The sequence below is a fragment of the Argiope bruennichi genome, chromosome 10, assembly GCF_947563725.1.
Source record: "Argiope bruennichi chromosome 10, qqArgBrue1.1, whole genome shotgun sequence".
NCBI classification, from domain to species: domain Eukaryota; kingdom Metazoa; phylum Arthropoda; class Arachnida; order Araneae; family Araneidae; genus Argiope; species Argiope bruennichi.
Genome location: NC_079160.1, coordinates 107,908,375 through 107,928,974, shown reverse-complemented (window position 1 = coordinate 107,928,974; position 20,600 = coordinate 107,908,375). Strand labels below are relative to the sequence as shown.

The 20,600-nt window shown below is 31.9% G+C and overlaps 1 protein-coding gene across 2 annotated transcripts in view; it reads left to right on the top strand.

The window, feature by feature from the left end:
* Positions 1–265: 265 nt before the first annotated feature.
* The window catches only part of LOC129988994 (protein singed-like), a 56,032-nt gene continuing 35,697 nt past the window's right edge, over positions 266–20,600 (top strand). Inside the window, exon 1 of one of the 2 annotated variants that reach the window (XM_056097293.1) lies at positions 266–424. The gene's annotated coding sequence lies outside the window, so the exon portion shown is untranslated. Of the gene's footprint in view, positions 425–2,738; positions 2,872–20,600 lie in introns of those variants that run through there. The other variant, XM_056097294.1, reaches the window with a different exon arrangement.

Below are 20,600 nucleotides of genomic sequence, written 5' to 3'. Positions count from 1 at the left end.
TTTACTAAATTATTCGAACACCTATTTTGCCTCAATATTCCACATACCCTCATTGCGTTCTATTATTTATCGCCGTGCAAAAACGCACATTCTAGGAAACAGGAAATGCTTATGAACTAGTTTATTGGGAAAATAAATCAACCCCACATTCGAGATGCTTTGCTATAACCACTGAAAAACGCCGCCGAATTCGAAAACCTAAAACAAATCGCGTTCCACACTTTTGGCGAGAGCTTGGCACCAACCGGAAAGACGCCAATACCGGATTCCAGCAACCCTGCAAGCCGGCTGGCAAAAGAGACAGCATCGGATTTGAGCGTTCGGACAGCATTCTCTAAACCTGCTACGAATTCATCAGTTTTGTGTACTTGTCATAGACTCGCTACAGGATAGACCGGCTCTGTGTTGTTACTCTGCTAAAACGGTGAGTGAACTTCTGTTGTCTAGTTTTTTTGGAATTTTACATCTCGTGTTGTGATCGTCTGCTTTGTGGAACCCCCTCGGATGTCACCCCTCCGCGAATGGCATCACCCCCGTCTGACTAAAAACTAAAGAGGACGCCATTGCGTGGGGTGGATTTTCCCGACGCTCCTCAATGAAATCGTTTGGTTGTAGTCCCTCAATCGTCTGCCCTTTTTAACTAAGAGGAGGCTTTCTAAATAATAATTTATCATTGACAGTTGTAATAGTCAAGTGATAAATACTATTTGTGTTCATATAATTTATATAATACGTTTTACAATGTTTTTTTTTTCATTAAAATTTAATCATATATTTTACATTATAGTAAGTATGACTTGTATCAATTATAGGTGTTGCCCACATTATAAGATTATGATGGTGTTTACTACATTAGTGATGATTATTAAGCCATATGTTGGTTCATTCAATTGTCATAACGCTTTAAAGATTAGACATTTTATTCCTTAGTTAGTTTTGAAAAATTCAAGAACACTTTACTATTTAAATGGCAAACATTGAGAAATTAGTTTCCCAATTTATGGTTATTAATCTATTGTAGATTAGAACAAAGTTTTGTCACTTGAATTGATTATATGTTCTGTAAGCATGAAGACTAAACCTTCTGGTTCAATCTTTAGTTTGCATTTCCGGTAAAATTGGTGTTGATTAAGTCGACCATTTAAATTATATCTTAATAACTTTTATTAAAACCATTTATAAGATTCAAGTCTTAAATTGTTTAACATTTGAAAATTTTAAAGAGAATTTCTGATTTTAAAAAGATTCATATTTTCATATGAAAGATGTTTCTCATTAAAAATAACAAGTAAATTTTAAAAAAACTCAAAATTTGTTGAGAAAAATTTACCATTTACGCCTCCTTTCAATGTAATTCACAATTTTCTCAAGTATAGAGACGAACTGCAGCGATATATGTATCTAAAATTTGTTTAAATATTTTCTTATTACTGGGAATTTAATTCTTAACTAGAATTATGTTCTTAACGCCATATTTAATCGAAAAATTCGCTTTCGTCGAAAATTTGTAACCCCTTTCAGTTGCAGAATTTTCTACCTGGCATTTAATGGAAATGTCACTCAAAGGTTTTTCGTAAAATGGAATTCAGCGTCCAGTTAAGAAGATTATAGATGGATTAAAGATGTTTCCTGTCATTCAGGATTGCCGAAATCGTGTTCTTGTTGCTAAATTATCATAATTTGTATTGAATTCATTACAAAATTTATAGGATTAGGTTTGTTGTTGAAATAATATATAGTGTTTTATAGGATTAAAAAATAATTCATTCAATCCGGATCCGGATCCTGGAAAGATAAAGTAGGTCTTTAACTTTCAGAAACATCTAGGAAAGAAATTTTTCCGGCCGCATTTTGATAGAAAAAATTGTAAAAACGATTTTAAATTAACGAGGAAAAAAAGATTAATTATAAATTGTTTGAATTGAATTGAATTTAAAATATGTATTACAAAAACATGGTTTTATTATACTCGCCTATTTTTACTTATTAATATTCAAACAGGTTTATTAATGTTCATTTTTATTAATTTATTAATACATTATTTATACATTTAATACTTCTTATATTTTTGTACATAATTGTTTGTGAATTGGGAAGAAAGAATTTTAAAAGATTTTGGGTTTCAATCCACATTGTCTTATTTTAAAAAAAGATGGTGAAAATTTATTTTACTAAAAGTTGAAATACATCGATGCATTATAAATGAATATTTATTTTAAGATTTATGTTTCGCTAATTGCTAATAATCGAATTAAGAAGATGTCGTTACTTTTTAAGTGATGAAATCGTTTTGAGAAACTTATTAATCTTTTAGAAAATTATTTTCATGAGAAGGAAGATATTATAAATTCTTATTTCATACAAAATAAAGATTTATGAACTTTTTCCATTTCCGACCACTTCATCCTGTTTCTATGAGCCCCCCCCCCTTTTTTTTTGGTGGTGGTGGGGTGATAAAAAATAAAACAAGTCTAATAAATATAAATTAATTCAAAAGAATTAAATAGTATATTTTAATGAAATTTTTTGAGTCAACATTATTTTCTAAGCTACTTTTACAGAAAAATATTCAAGGATCTGAAAGATTGAATATCTGCTACCCCATTAGGGACCAGGTTGCAGCTTCCCAGACGTAGGAGGTGCCAACCTTTCTCTTTTTAGGGTAAAACCCGTGTGTAATTTCGATCTTATCAGTCATAGTTAGGTGACTGATTTCCAGGTGTATTCATTCACTCTTTACTCTGCGCACTGGTCTGTGTCCGTCCTCCTAACTACTCACGCGGTGAAAGTTGTTGCCAGTTGGAGATTCAAAAGTTGTCTTAAAATATTGAAGCGGTCAACTTAATCTAGTTTTGATTGAAACATTTGCAGGTAAACTTCTGAGTTTTAGTTATATCCCCCCCCTTTTTTTTTCTTTTATTTATTTAAATAATAAATAAAATAATATTCTTTTATTTATTATATTATTTTATTTATCTGTTAATGTTCTGTTACATAAATAAGGAATTAAACCCCATAAATTGAAGTGAATTAAACCCCATAAATGAATTTTTTATGTAATCATTTATCATTATCATTTTATGTAAATTCTACCAAGTTTATCCTTTAAATATTTGCCGTTGGAAGTTATTTACTATAGCTCAGTTGTAAAATTGGTTGATTTATTTTTTTAATTGAGCCAGAATATATTAGAAAGCAAGTTACTTTAAAGATTTATTTTCATTAGATTTTAATATGCACTCTGATATGTTCTAATGTGTTCTATTCCGATGTTCGTTTATTATTCTTTTTGACATGTATTGAAATGATGAATCACCACGGAAGGAAAACGCCATGATTTTCTAAAAATCTAGAAATTTTCAACAGTTAATATTCCAAACTTCATGAATTTTAACAATTCTTTTGTATTTAGGATATGTAAGAATGCTGTTTGTATTTGTTAAACGCTATATATTGCTGGATGATTTTTTTAAAATTATATACCACCGCCTTCAATATCCAGTTTTGGATTCGAGCCTGCAATTTATATTTTAATTCAAAATGTCAAACCATCATTCTGTGTTCGATGTTTAATCGAGGTATGAATGACTGAATCTAAGCAATTCCTCATCTTTATTAACACATTCATTTTAGCAATAAGCCGGGTTCAGTTATTGGAATTTAAACAAAGTTTTTAAAAGTACAGTTATCAAAATAGCACGCATAGTTTACTTTTATATCTATTTGGAGTTTAAATTCAAATTTCGCATGAGTAAATATACATTTGTGATGTCATCATCTGTATCTTGATACATTTCAGATCTTTGTTGATAACTAACATACCGTGAATGTTAATTCAGCTGTCACAGCAAATCATGGTATTTTTATTTATTTTGCGACACCTTTTATGAAAATATTTCAATTGTTGCCTATTCTGTTACTTTTCGATTAAAGCCACCGACTTCAAAATTATTTCTTGTCGAAGAATGGGTCGTTTTCTATGAAATTTATTCAACAAAAATTCCAGTTTTTGACAACCGATTTATTATTGTTAATAAAACAATGGCGTATAGAACAGAACGAGAGAGTTTTGATATCTGGTGACATACTTGAGAACGACTGAACAAATGAAGAAAAATAAATATTTGTGAAATTAATAATTTCAGAAAATTAAAATGTTATTTGATTGAAAGCATAAAGAGAAAAAAAATTAACTAATTCAATCAACTTAATTTTTTTATTATTCCTTATCGTTATATTTTTATGTGAATAAATAAAACAACATTTTTTAAATTAGAATTACCGATTATATTCAACGATGTAGTGAGGCATACAACTAACTCAATGTACTTCATTTGTAACAATTTCTGTATTAATTGCTAGCTGTGAAAATTATTTCCGCAACTGGAAAGTTTTTTTTTATACACACACGAGCAGCATTGGTATTAGCCCGCCTAAGTGATCTCGTATTTCTCAGTATCGATAAGATATTTAATAAAACTAATTCAGTGAATTAATTTATAAATTTGTAGAATAAATGCAAAACGACATTTTACCGAATTTATATCATTAAAATTATCTATCCCATTTATAGTTAAAATAAATCTATTTGCAATCCTTAAGGGATTTTAATTTTTGTATTTCCACGGAATACAATCGTTATATTTAAACAAAATTATAAAATTCTTACATAACTTGTTTCCTGTTAGCTGATTGGTGAGACTAAAATAAATAAAAATGTCCTTTACTCTCTTTAACCTTTCCTAGAATTGCCCCTGCGAAAATTCCAGCGCCAACAACTGGCCCGTCGTTCATGTTGGTTTCGAGTGCTGTTGCAAACAATGAAATAATTAGACGATGACGGCGACGAGATGATCGTCTGTTGTTTCACCCAGCGTTGACAGACCGTCCGTCTGTTGTCCCAACTGGGGTCAACTGTTTGACATCCGAGCGTGTGTTTAATCTGGTTCGCTTCCTTCAGCGGAAGCAGGACAGCTGGCGATGGTTAATCACTGTTCGAGTGACCTTGGCGATGATCGCGGACCTTAAAACGAATTCGTTTCGCCTGGTTTTTCTTTTCTCTCAGTCTCTCGGCTCTTTTTTGTAATGCAGAGATATTTCTCAGATTAAAAAAAGCGCCCGCATCCTTTTATGGAATGATTCATTTTGGGGTGATCTTTATCTTTGAATTCCATGCTGGCTTGCTTTTAAAAAAAGTTAATGGAAGTAAAGTATATTAGGGTATATTATGAATGGGGTGCTGCATTTTTGCTTTAAAGAATTTTTATCTATTTTTTTTATTTGTATGGGGTTAAATATGTTATTTTACTTGCAGTTAATTGTATAGACAGCTAAAATATGTAAGGAGACAGTGGACTTTGAAATAAGCGAAAATGGACGAAAACATAAAATTTTATTTTTATCGTTTCCAAAATATATGTTTATATTCAACTAAAATAGTATTTTAAAATGTGTTGTTTAATAAAATAAATATTGAATGAAGTGTTAAGAGGGGGGGAAAGTACGTCTTACTGCCTTTTCTCAACATATTGTAATTAGATTTAAATATCTTTAAAATGTTCCAGGCGTCTAATTTTTTGAAGAAATTAAATGAAATTGAATAATAAATGTTTTCAATTATTTATTAATTAATGTTTTGAAGAACATTGAAAGGAAATGAGATATGCATTTTATGTTTCGAGGTTTTTTTTTTTTTAATATTTATTGCTACTTAAGTCAAATTTAATTCAGGGAAACATAAAATTCCTATGAAAATTCAGTAAGTGTGCATAAAAACATTTCTAAAAAATTAGCATTTAATTGGAATTACAAAATCGTACGTAGTTTTGTTTCAAATAAATTTACATTGGGTAATGCGAAAAAAATTAAAAATTAAATCGCCCGGAATATTTTAAAATTTTTAAAAATTATATCTTTTAAATTTTAAAAAAATAATATATTTCGTTTAAAAATGTTTTTAAAGAAATTTGGCTTATTTATATTTTAATACAGATGCTTAAAAAATTTCATAACCCTAACTGAATTATTCCCAAAAGTGTCTAATAAGTCCACTGTCTCTTTAATTAATGAATACTGCCCATTTTTTTTTTTAATTCATGCTAAACATTGTTTAAGTATCTGAAAAAAAACTTTCTTTTTATAACATAATTATGTGTGTCGCTTATGTTGATCTTTTATTTTGATTGTAAAAACCATTATATAATCTTGGATTAACATAAACTTATGTTTAAATTTTTCTATAAATATACCTTTGCGATTTATTTTTATCACTTTTTATACTTATGATTGCTCATGGAGGTTTCAAAACATAAATAAGTCACTGGTTTAGATAGCAAAACTATAAAAGTTAGAAAGCTTATATTTAGAAAATACCCTTTTGGAATTGTCAGTAAGATTTTCAAGGTCATGACAGAATAGAATTCTGGAGTTAGGTAGATATATTTATCAGAATTTCCTTATTTGGCTCTTACTTTTCGAGGAAGCAATCCCAAAAGATTCAAGAATTTATCAACAAAACCAGATTCTTCATATTTCAGGTTCAGCTGACCTCAAGTCTTGAATCTATTTCGATTGCCTTCGGAGAAAAATAACAGTGATGTTAGAAACAGATAAAAATGAATCATATCTTAAATATTTCGAACTTCCTTGACTTTCAAATCTGGAAAAGGGTATTTTCGAAAGATAAGATTTAGCTTTTTGTAGTTCTGCGACGTAAACCAGTTATTTAATCACGTCAAGAAAGGAGGTAGCTCTCAGACTTTTGCTACCTTTTTTCCATTCCTTAATTCTATATTTATATTAATTTTCCATCTTCAAAAAGATTAAGAATTAATCGTACCGTTATAATTTGGAAGATTAAAATTTTCAAAATTATTCTTTTAAACCTAAATAGCTATGATGCGCTACACGCGCGAATTTTTCGATATTGAAAAAGCAAAAATTAAATAAATCAATCCTTTATAGAAAGGTACAAGTAACACAATTCCATTTAATTTTTCCATTCCCTATAAATAATCTAAATATTATTTTTATTAATTTTAGTCAAATAAAATAAATAAAACTGCTACGTTTCATGATTTTAGAGCTTTATGCGCTTGTGTAAACTGGTTAAATTAATTTTTAATCTTTCCCATAAATTTTATTAATGATACATTGCTGTTCCAAATTATGACGTGGAGTTGCTCATGATTACTTTGTCACGCTGCGAAACTCCGAAACATCATGATGTTGCTGTTGTGTTTCTGAATTTCCTTCGTATACTGAAATACCTGACTGCTAAATATGAAAAAAAAAAAAATTACTGAATTCTGGATGCTCGAACTTTTATTGAAATATCCAAGATAATATTTGATAGATTGGTTATTTGTTATTCGTAACTTAAGATTTTTATTAAGTTTCGCAACTCTATACAAAATCATGTTTCACTTCTCGCACCGGCAATTATTTCACCTATTCTCTGTGACAGCCCAAATTGAATGTTGAAACTGCTCATTGCCACTTCTCTTATTAAAGTATGTCTTTTTAACATCGAAAAGATGGATATCTGTTAAATTTTGAATAAAATCCATTAAAATGAAGCCTGCCTGTCGATTAGAATAAGAACTCAAAAGCACCATCTTGATACCAAGGTTTTATATCGGTACCAAATGTTGAACCCATTCATTTAAAAGCAAGAGATCAAAATACATATTCGATTTCCTTCACGTTATATTATATAATGACACGAAAGCCGAGAGGAGAGAGACCGAATCTTCAAAGAATAAAAGCATAATCAAGGAAAAATAAATGGCGAATTCTTGGCGCGCTTCTGTATTGGCGAGGCCCATATATTCTAAAGATGGGAGAGAATACTCCGTCTGTGTATCGAACGGATTCTTTGTCAATGGAGAAAGGATGTTAATGAACCTGAGTAGAAGGTGAAGGGCGCTTCTTCTCCGCCCCTGCGGAAGGGGGTCTTCGCCCCGCTCGATCGATAAGTGCAACGAACTGTTTCTGCGCCCCAAGGTCGGCGTTTCTCTCTCCCTGTCTCCCTCCCTTATACGTGCAGAATTGAGCCGGTTGCTTTTTTTCTTCTCCCTCTTAAAGAAGAGATTTACGGATTATATGTGTAAGAACTTTTGTTCCTCTTCAATTGGAAAATACGAGAGAGACTTGTTTGAATTTTTAATTAGGATTTTGCATAAATTGTTGGAGTTATAAGATTAGCCTGTAAATATTTGACTTTCACTTGTCTTTAATACCTGAAAAATGCGTAAATAATGACTTCGTTTATAGATAAACATTATTTTGCTTTCCAAAAGTGTTGTATTGAATGTTCTGGAGAACTTAAATTTCTAATACAAAGTTTAAAAAAAAATCGTTTGGCCATTTTTTCGAATTGCATTTAAATCTAAAATATTTTTTATATGTGAGATTCTGACTTCCGTTGCCTTGCGCTGTTTGCAATGAAATGGTTTATAAGTTCAATTTATCATTATATTTATTAAAGTTTGCTTATGAAAAAATTAAGTCACTAAAGAAATCTTGTTTTGGAAATTGGAAGGGTATTCTCTAAGCTTTTATTTAAGGTCCTCTAGTATAAATCCGTAAACATCTTAATCCGTTATAGCAGATTTAATTTTTACAGATATTTTTTTATGGAAAAACTGAACGGCTGTAGATGTCATGTGCTGTCTTTACTATATTCTGTACTTTAACAATAGTATTAGAACTGCCTCCTCTATCCTCAATTAACTATCCTCTATTAGAACTGCAGCCTCACACAAATAATAGGGCTATAAAAAAATCGAACTTGAAATACTGACGCATTTCTGATTTTTAAACATACCTGAGTTCGAAAAACACAGTATTGGCATTTTATCTGTCTGTGACAAACATAACTTGCTTTGAACTAAACGAATGAAATTTGGCGTACAGTCAATTTTGTACACCAAATTTATAGATTTCTATCAAAATTTGAAAAAAATCTGTTCAGAGGAAGTCTGCCAATCCGGCTGTTCGAATATAACGTTAATTGCAAAACGAAGAAAGTTAAATACATGAAAATCGATAATTAGATTTAATATCTATAATGTAAGCACCTATCAAACTTTGAGCCAAATCTAACAAGGGATTGACCGTCTGTCTATCAGTATTTTCAGAAACATATAAACGTGATAACTTCAATATATCAAATTGGTACAAAATTTTTTGACTACAAGTGTAGCTTTGTGTCATATTTGTTTCGATCGCTTTGGAAAAATGTGTCTAAAAACACAAAATCGATATTCGGAGGCTATTTACCCTATACCGGGATTAATCGCCAAAAAACTCGCCAAGGATGACTGGATCTATCCAGTAAAAATGCATAATTCATGTCAAAGGTTAAAATTTCATAACAACTGAACGCCAGTGCCATGCAAGGTGTTCTCTGGGACAAAACCTTTATTAGTATGCGATAATGTTTTGGAGGTATAACTTCCGCTAGCTTTATTGGTTGTTTATGAATTTCGACTTCGATATTTATTGCCTCGACAGAAACACGAGTGTTTTTATTGAATATTCATTTTCTTTTGTCACAGAATACTCTTTTAAAGTATAAATTGTTGGTTTAAAATGTTATTCAGATGAACATTTTAGGAATTTTTTTTTATCATCATTTATTACATGTAAAAAGGATCAAGACTGCGGATCATTTATTGCATCTTATTTGATATTTATTTTTAAGCAAGCATTATCGAGCTGACTCGGCGGAAATGTGTGTTTGGGATAAATTTTGTGATAATTTTATCTGCTGAGATTCCAGTTCAATATTCATACAATTTTCATGTGATAAAACTACAAGAAGTTTATATCGCTATGCCTAAAATGCAACAAATTTCAAATGTGGTTTTGAAATTAAAAATTATGCTGTTTATTGGTAAAGTAGTTTTCTTTTCTTTGAAAAGTGTATATCCTTTGATAAATATTTTGCTGCATTGCTAATTTCTGAACTGGCAAACCGCCATTGAAACCTCGATACAAAATCTCAGAGCACTTAAAGAAGCAAGATATATAATAGGAATTATTCGCTAAAATGTAATTAATAATTCAGGCTGAATATCCTCTAGAAGCAAATTTTCAATTTGAAGTAGTGATATATAATATAAAACACCATACGAATACCACCTTTTCTCGCATAAAGACATTACTACCCATTTCCACAAGAAATTGTGGACATTGGGTAAGACAGAGAAAAACTTGCATGTTATTGGCGTACAACAGTTATTAAATATTAATCTTTCGTGAATGTAGCATTTTTACTGAATCTATCATCTGATCTTTGGAGAGTTTTTTGGCGATTAATTCCAGGCATCTGGTTAATAGTATCTGTAAATCGAATTTGTGTTTCAGACGCGTTTTTACCAACTGCTTGAAAGCAAAATTTGACGCAATTACAATTATAGTCACAAAATCGCAGTCTGAATGATATCTATTCAGATCCAAGAGTATAAACCTTAAATGCTAAACCTGTGTATCAAATTTTATCTTACTTAGGTCTCCATGTTTTGTAGTGGATGAGTTCACTTGTACAAGAACAGCCAGCCAAACAAATCCATGAATAGATTTTCGTTCAAATTTGATCGAATCTACATATTTAGTCATAATTCCACAGACCGAATTTAATCCGTCTAGCTCAACGCGATTTTGAATTATCTGTGACAACAACTCATGAACGAGCTGATAGACTTAATGCCAAAAATGTGTTTTTCGAACTCGTTGAGATTGAAGTAAAGAGATTCGTCACAATCTCGAGTTCGAATTTTTTTAATGATTACAATAATTTCTTTGTACTTCGTACATGAAAAAGTAAAAAGGTAAAAACTAAGGGAAATTTTATTCAGAATAAAGATGAATCCACAACTTTTTCTCAAAGCTTGCTAAACTTTCTGACTTATGCTGGATGTTAGGCTATTTTTAGTAAAAAGTTTCGAACGAAAATCGTGACTTGTTTATTTTGATCTGGATTGTGGCATCTTGAAATTTTTTTCCTTTCGTGACCTCGTTTGCAAAGAAGTTTTTTTCTGAATCCAAGGCTGCTAGCACTTGGGAAATTAAGTAAATGGAATATTGATTGATGAAAACTGAATTTAATTTAGTTTACAAATCAGTCTTTTCATTTTCTATTCCTTTCTTGTCTGGTTTTGAAGATTCTTAATAGAAGCTCATGCTTGCCTAACTTTCGATGAATTTGAAATTCATTTGCATGACCCACCTAGAGTTGGAAAGTGGATTATTAAGGCATTTATTTATAAATTTTCCTACTAAATTTCAACATTTCTCTTAAACAAGTTCTTAAATTTTTGTTATTCGCATCGAAAATGCAGTTCCGTCAAATTAGGAAAAATGTCTTTGTATATGCAAATTTACGTATATTTTAGGGTGGGTGGGGGTGAAGTGATTTTCTTGTTGCTTTCTGCAATTCTAAATTCAACCTAAAATCCTAAAAAAATTCCTAATCCCATCTAAATTTTAAAAATATTCGGAATCCGTATTTGAATGGAAAATATTTTCAACATCCTAAGTATACGTATGAATAAGAAAATAATATTGTTAAATAAGGTATTAAAAACCAGAATTTTTTTTAAAAAATGCAAATCTAGTATTTTTATCAACCTGGTTTTCTGAATTCTTTTTTAAATTTTGCGTCACTGTATTTCATTGTCAGTGTTTCTACGACCCCGAAGTTAATATACAGTTCTTTCAAGTAGTTCAAACTAGCTAAATACCCCATAGTTTGAGGGGGGGGAAGAAAAAAAAACATTTAAAACTTTTCCACTTGAGTCCTCTTTTAAATAGGAAGAACGTGTGTGTGTCCTGTTTCGTCTGTAAAGTTTTATCGAGACCTTAAAATTTGCAAATTCAGTAATTAACTTTAATTAGCCACTTGCGCTTGAAAGATGTGCCATCCACGTCGAAACGCTTTTGTCACAAAATCGCAAACAATTTTGTCACAAACGCTTTTGTCACAAATCGCATGTTGTGTACTTCGACAGGCAATTACCACAGAAGTAAAAATGATGTTCGCGATTCTTCTACTGAAATTGTATGCCGAAACACAGTTTATTGGAATACAGATTTGAGATCAAAAATAAATTCATTTAGAAAATATGAATCTTTCTGATTTCTATAGGGTATTAGATATTTTCTGTGGCTTGGCTGTGAATGACAGTGGCTTATTTTGGTGTGTACACCTGTGAATTTCTTGCCACCGCAAATGGTTAGGAGTAAAATGAAAAGAAATGAATTTAAAAGTTATTATCGAGTATAACCTGGTATTAGTGTAATGTTTTATCTAATCCTGAGGATTTTCTTGAATGTTTTTTAATTGCAAATATCAAGTGCAAAATTTCCGCGATTCCGACATATAACTGAACACGACACCGCAGTTTTAGAATGTTTGGATTTAAAAACACTCAAAATATGAATACGGTATTATAGCATAGGTTAAAAATTTACCCTAAATCCCGGATATTTCCAAGGCGCAGTAAATTAACCCTTTGCACTAGGAAAAGTAATTCGATGCATAATTATTCACCTAATACAAAGACTTGTTTATTGCTTCGAAAAATAAATATATATAATTGTTTGAAATTTAATTCTCCCGTTTAATTAATTTGCATCTTCTTAATACTCTGCAGGTATTTTTAACAATCAAAATTAAATAAATAAAACCTCAATGATGCACCGTCTTGAAAGGCGAGCGTGAGCGTGACCTCCGAGAGATGAGTCACTTTATCAGTGCAAACGGTTAAAATCTGCAACCCTTGTCTCTAGAGAAAAGAAATGGGTAGATGATTAAGAGGAAAGGATACTCACCCAATTATTATGGATTCATAGTAATTATCGAAAGGCAAATGAAAAGATAAACTTCTTAATTCCATATTCTTCAATACAGGTTACAAATATTGCAGGACATAGAACAAAAAGATGATGTAAGTATTGAACCTAATAGCATGGGATCTCGACTCGCAGGCCTAGAAAATGAAACCATCGCTAACTAAATAACAATAGCTATCGTGTTGGATATGGAACTTTAACCCTGGTTTCCAGGCTATCTTATATTTTAGATTAAAATACATTGGGGAGAAAATGGCAAATGGCAGGAACCTCTGCCCCTAGAGACAAGAGGGGGTGGGTACGGAATGAAGGGCGAAGGAGCGTGGCACGCACTCTCTAATGATGAGCTCTTTTTAATTAAAATAATTAATGATTGTTCAGTCATTATTTATTCTCAACACTTACACAAGTACGCATATTAAGCACTTGCTGCAAAAATAAAATAACGTTGGTTGAATGTTCCATCGCTGAATTATTGTACGATAGAGAGAACACATGAGTAAATAAATAACACTGGAAAGTGAATTTTAATTGCCTTTTTTCATGTAATGGAAAGTTCATAATTTTAATTCTTAATATCTTCACCAATTCGACAGACACAGCGTATATTTTTACTTTCTTGCATACGAAGTATAAAAAGTTTTGTAATCGTTAAAAACTTTGAACTCAAGATTTTGCTATATCTCCATTTTTAGACCTCTTTGAATTCAAGAAACACATTTTTGGAAAATGTCTGTGACAAAGATAGCTCAAAAATGCTTTCAACTTGACAGATAAAATTTGATATACGGTATGTACACAAAATGTGTAGATTTCTATCGGATTTTGAGTGAACTCAGTTCAGAAGAAGTCTGTCTGCCCGGCTGTTTGAATGTAAGTTTATACAATAATTATAAAAAAAGAGCTAGATTGATAAAATTCAGTGCACATATTCAACATCTACAGTGCACATGCTTTTGAGATTTTTAGCCACATCCAATGAGGGGTTGACCGTCTATCTGTCTGTACATTCAGAAACATGTGAACAGGATAACTCAAAAACGTAATGACTTTAATATCTCAAATTCGGTTTGAAAATTTGTGACTATAAGTGCAGTTTTGTGTCAAATTTTTTGCTTCAATCTGTTGGGGAAAAAATGGTCTAAAACGCAAATTCTATTTTCGGACATTATTAATCGCATGCCAGGGATAATTCGCCCAAATAATAATTAAAAAAAAAACTCACCGAAGACCACACGATAAATTCAGTGGAAGTACTTAATTCATCCAAATGATTAATATTTCATTACTATAGTACTTCAATGCTTTGCAAAGCTTCCACTGAGATAACACTTTTGTTCGAGAATAAGCGAGATTTAGGAGCCTTCTGGTTCTATTTGGATGTTTTAGTCGATATCCTATATCCTTTGAGTTATTTTGATAATTACTTTGTTTCGCTGTCAGTGGCACTGTAAACCTGTATCAATAAATTCAACATAGTCACTTTACTATAGGTACATATTACTTCCCTGACTATACGATACGCCGTTTTGAATGTAAAGGATTTAAAAGGATTTTGCCAATCACCCTGTATAATATAATCGTAGTTAAATGGATTGCTATAGACAGGGCCCGACTTAGCCTAATTGGGCCCCGGGGCAAAAACTTCTTTGGAGGCCCCTCCTCTGCTTCACTATTTCAGTAATGAAAAACGTTCATTAAAGAAGGAAACGTAAAGTAAGCTTTCTATTCTATTTGGGGCCCCTCTGATGTGGGGGCCCGGAGCAACTGCCCCGTATGCCCCTGCTTTAGTCAGGCCCTGGCTATAGAATTTTTAAATTAATTGCAATCATTAAGTAAAAGTCATAGCTCCGTTTGTTAAACTTACTGGATTAAAAGGAAACTTAAGTCATGGCCATTGGTGGGAAACGCGCTGGTAAGAAATGAAGCAGTGAATATGTGAAAGAGCAAGTTTGTGAAGTTAAGTTTGCGTAAGCGACTCTCCGTTTTTTGGTTATGGTATTGAAATTAAAACTATAGGGTTACTTGGCCAACAATTTAGGGCAGTTAGGATTACCTTTATTACATATTGAGACTTGAGAAGTTCCTTGCAACTTAGAAATTAGTATTTTTACTGTCTCATTTACGTATAGTATAGAAAAAGTATAGTAATTGTCAAAAAATTCGAACTCGAGATTTAGGCAAATCTCCACGTTTTAGACCTTCCTAAGTTCAAAAGTCACATTTCTGGAAAATGTCCATCCATCTGTCTGTGATTAAGATTACTAAAACACGCTTTGAGTTAGACGGTTGAAATTTGGTATACGGTCTTTACACCAAATTTGCAGATTTTTATCAAATTTTGAGTAAAATATGTTCAGAGGAAGTTCATCTATCCGAATTCTGTTCGAATATAAATTAATACGATAACTATAGTTACTAAAAGAGTTAGATAAGAATTCGGTACATAAATTTAACACCTATAAGGCTGAGATGTATCAAAGTTTGAGTCAAATCCGACAAGGGGTTGACCGTCTGTCGGTCTGTACTTTCAGAAAAACGTAAACGCAATAATTCAAAAACCCAGTGACTTAAATATATCAAATTTGGTACGTGTTTTTGTGACTACAAGTGTAGTCTTGTGTCAAATTTTCGTTTCAATAGGTTGGTGAAAACGCGTCTGAAATATAAATTCGATTTTCGAATACTATTAACCTCATGCCAGAGATTAATCACTGAAAAAAAACTCACCAAGGATGGCACGATAGATTCAGTAAAAATGCTGTATTCATGCCATAGGTTAATTTTTCGTAACTGTTGTACGCCAGTACCATGCAAGGCTTTCTCTGGGATAACACCTTTGTAACAAAGTATGCGAGAAAGTTTTGGAGAAACCACTCTCGCTGGTTCAAATATACTTCTACTAATGTGTAGCATTCATTCTGCTATCCTTTCATCTGATATCTACCGATTATTGCGAGTCTTACTGCATGTGATACTTCTTGGAGCAGGGATCCATAATTTTAGAAGCCTTGATCCCAGGGTTAATATTCATTATTTTAAACATTATCTATTGTGGCAAGAAGACGGGGGAAAAGCGGAAACTTTTTCTGTCATTTCATACGGTGAATCGGTTCCAATTTCTGAACCGCTTATCCTTGATCGATTTCTTTTTTAAAAATCCTCTCGTGCTACATAATCTGCCATTGTTGGCGAGTCTCCGAGAACTCGTTCTCCCATTCCTGTGGATCTTTTTCCACGAAGTTTCGTGCACCAGATCCTCGGAGCGTGGAAATTAATTACATTAGTCGACTTCTACTGTTTCAGTGCGACAGAAAAAAAGGTGAAAAAGCTTTTCTTTTTTCGCTTTCCCATTTGTGTTCGGTGTCAGGCCGATGATGCCCCGGGTCATCCTCCTCATTTTTCACTTGAGCAGTTTCCATTACGCCAGGAAATGTATCCCCCCCCCACCACCACACTTTGAGAGTGAGGGAGACAGACATGGTGTTTCTGCATCGATTTAGGTGGAAGCGAATGACTTTTTGGGGGGTTTGGTGATTGAAAGGAAAGAGTTTGTTCTAGTTAGTTGCGGTACTAGCCTATATCTTCAGACACTTAAAAAAATTATTTATAGTTTCTCGTATTGAAATGTCAAAAGGAAAGCAATAAGAAAAACCTCAAAAATTATTTTTTGTGAAAATTTTGATGGATTTTCAGGTTTTTGTACCTTTTATGAGCTTGAAAATTAATAATTTTTGGGATATCATTCTATCCATTTGAACAATTTAACTCAAAAATCCAACGAGCTAGAGGGATAAAATTTAGTATGAAATCGTTGCACTAGAATTTCAAATTTCCTTTAAGCTTCAGACGAAATCATTTTTAGAATATCAGTCTATCCATCTGAACACATTGGCTCAAAAATCCAACGAGCTAGAGGGATAAAATTTAGTATGAAATCGTTTCACTAGAATTTCAAATTTCCTTTAAGCTTCAGACGAAATCATTTTTAGAATATCAGTCTATCCATCTGAACACATTGGCTCAAAAATCCAACGAGCTAGAGGGATAAAATTTAGTATGAAATCGTTGCACTAGAATTTCAAATTTCCTTTAAGCTTCAGACGAAACCATTTTTAGAATATCAGTCTATCCATCTGAACACATTGGCTCAAAAATCAAACGAGCTAGAGGGATAAAATTTAGTATGAAATCGTTTCACTAGAATTTCAAATTTCCTTTAAGCTTCAGACGAAATCATTTTTAGAATATCAGTCTATCCATCTGAACACATTGGCTCAAAAATCCAACGAGCTAGAGGGATAAAATTTAGTATGAAATCGTTGCACTATAATTTTAAATTTCCTTTAAGCTTCAGACGAAATTCTTCCGAAAGAAAGGTCCATCTGTCCATGTGCATATATACACAAGGTAACTAAAACACACAAGGACTTTTTAGATGGTGTAGTTGGCCATATATTTTCTTTTCTAGAATTCTACATTAAACTTTGGGCTAAATTTGGTTTTTCATTAACTATCTTTTTATTTTGTCTATTCGTGTGATTATTAAAAATTGCAGCGACTTAAATGGGTCAATTTTCGCATTTGTCAATCTGTATCTATTTTTGAGCAAAAACCTTTAATCAGTAATTATCAATTTTTTCCTTCTAACTCTCCAAACTATAAAACGTAAAATAATCCTTATATATGTGGTTTTGACATCAACCTTTTTATCTCTGTATTAAATTTTGGACCAAATCGATCAAATGAAATACTATTTGTATACTTGATTCACTATACCACACTACGGATCTAAGCTCAGAACGATCCAAAATGTCTAATTATTTTAAAAAGTCGATGGGAAACTGATTATTTAAAAACTTCAAAAGTTCAAGTTGACAGCACTACGAAAACAACGGATTATGACACTACATTGACAGTTAAATAGTTTTAAATTTAATGTTAATATATCTAAAATAAATGTTTGATGTATTTGAACAGAATTTGACTTTAAACACCATTTGAGGATGATCTACGTATTAGTACGATATTTAAAATGAAATGTTTTACGTCATGAAAATATTTTCTCTTAAGCCTGGAAACTCGTCGAAACAAATTTGTATGGTGCCATTCACCTGCAGTATTGTCACTCTGATTTATTAATGCATTGTTGACTTGAGTTGCCAGTTGCTGTAATTCGAATCAGCTGCTCTGCTATATGATTGTCTTCATCTGTGCATTGATTGAAATCTTTTCAGTGAGTGCATCGCTGAGTTTAAGTACAGTTGATTCCTGTTCATTTCTGTATCATATATTCAAGAGGACTCTGTGCCAATAAACTTAGATAAACTAAATCAGTCACTGATATACTTGCCTTTTTCAGTGCATCAAAAACTTTTGAGAGTATCGTGTAGTCCCATTTAATTTATATTCATTTCTATATCGCATGTTCAAGAAGACCCTGTGCCAATAATTTTCAAGTTTGTCAGCTTTCCAGGCATTTGAGGTCGTTGTCCTGTTGTGTTTATACCAATTCTTTGGTCTTCCGTTGAATTCAAATTTAAAGGATTTCTATAGCTCTTAATAGAGCTAGCCAAGGGTTTTGATCAGACAACTTGAGTTTTTCTGAATTAAATTCGTATGCTTGTCGAAGAAGTGCATTTCAAAAAAGTGTTGAATTAGAAAGCGAAAATTCCCCTTTGTTTAAAATAATTTAGAATGTCTTATTTTAACACATTGTAAGAAATTCAGTGCGGTAATCAATGTAATTTATATGGGCCCGTTCGTCACCGGTGACCCCCCCCCCCACCGAAGTCAAAATGTTAATTTTTATGTAGTGTTATAAATTAATAAAAATGCGAATTGTACCCATTTTATCTAATAATGAAAATTACATTTTAGTCCGAAATAAAAGTTCAAGAAAGAAGATATTTGTATGTTTAATGTGATGAACTGGTTATTTTTAATAATAGCTAAAAATGATAAATCTATTAATCATTTTGACTGGTTATTATTAACATTAACCGATTAATGAAAGACAAGATCATAAATACTTCAGAAGATTTGTTACTATTAGTTTTGCTTAATTATTTAAAAAAATGAAATGAAAGAAAAAGAATTTTTAAAATTTATTAATATTGTTCGATATTATCGAATATTTCAAGAGATTTCATAATTATTTTAAATCTTTTCCTTTATATCTGAAGCCTAAAACAGTGGTTTATTGTATTTTGAATCAAGATTTCATAGTACGTCGTTCTAATTAGCATACCATTTTAGAGCTGTTTCCTGGTAAACTTTCTAGGAAGATTTTACTGTTCATCGTTCTTTAAATTAACTATTTCTAACTATTAAATATTAGATGCTGTTTGAAAAAGAAGGGAGCAATTTATGAAAGTATATTTTGATAGGATTCGCAGGTGGGAAAAGGCAAGAAATTATTGCTTGATATGAAGTGAACTCAGCGGTGTTAAGAACCTGGCTGTTATTGGAACTGCGGGGAGATTCATTAACAGGTGTTCCAAACGGTGTGGAACTGCAGGAGTCCCGACGTCGAGTACTCCCTGACGGTTCCAAATTTAGTATTCTTACCTTGTATATGGTCTGAAATTTGTTTTGATTCTTAAATGCTTACCTCCCAGATATAGGAAGAAAGTGAAAGTGATTCACGCGCTACAGGATGCTCATTAAACAGTTTAGTGAAAGCAGACACTAAAGAATTTAACCAAAAGAAAAAGAAAACCCCGGTGTTAGTTAGAAAGTGAAAAGTGGTGCGATTCAGAGTCATATTTGGCAAGGAATCTCCCGATTTGGTGAATTTTAGTGCCAATTTATTTATGCCGAATATCTCGGAATTGATGGTCTGAATTTGAGAGGATGATAAAGCGTACCACATTTAGTAATATCTTGCAAAGAACACGTGGTCACAAATGGCTCCGGAATCAGCAATCGGGCGCCGCCTTGTTATTTCTTTAAATATCAAGTATAGAGGAAGTATTTTAATCGTCAGAAAATTCGAATTCTAGATTTTGACGAATCCCGACGATTTAGATTTTTCTGAATTCGAAAAGTGCGTTTTTGCAAAATGGCCGTCTGTGACGAAGGTGACCTAAAACTCGCGTTCAACTAGATGAATGAAATTTGGTATACGGTCTTTACACCAAATTCGTAGACTTCTATCAAATTTTGAGAAAAATACCCTCAGAAGGAAGTCTATCTGTCTGGCTCTTCGAATGTAAGTTAAAACGATGATTATAAAAAGAAGAGAGCTAAATGCATGAAATTCGGTACTCAAACATCAATAGCGTAGACATCCGTTATAGTTTGAGCCAAATTCAACAAGGAATTTATCCTCTGTCTATCTATACTTTCAGAAACATGTAAACGCGATAAATCAAAAACGTAAAAACTTAAATATATTAAATTTGGTATGTGATTTTGTGACTATAGATGTTAGTTCCTTATTAAATTTTTGTTTCTCGGTTGGTAACACATCTAAAACCCAAAATACGATTTCCGGATATGTTTAACCGCATGATGGGGTTTAATCGCCTAATAACTCGCCAACAATGGCACGATAGATTCAGTAAAAATTCTAAATTTAAGCCAAAGATTAATATTTCGTAATTATTGTACGCCATGCCATGCAAAATATTCTCTGGGATAACACCTTTATTTGAGAGTATTTGAAAAAATTTGGGGGTAATTATTATTTGTAATTCCGCTAATTATTATTTGTAATCACAAATAAGTAGAATGTACCG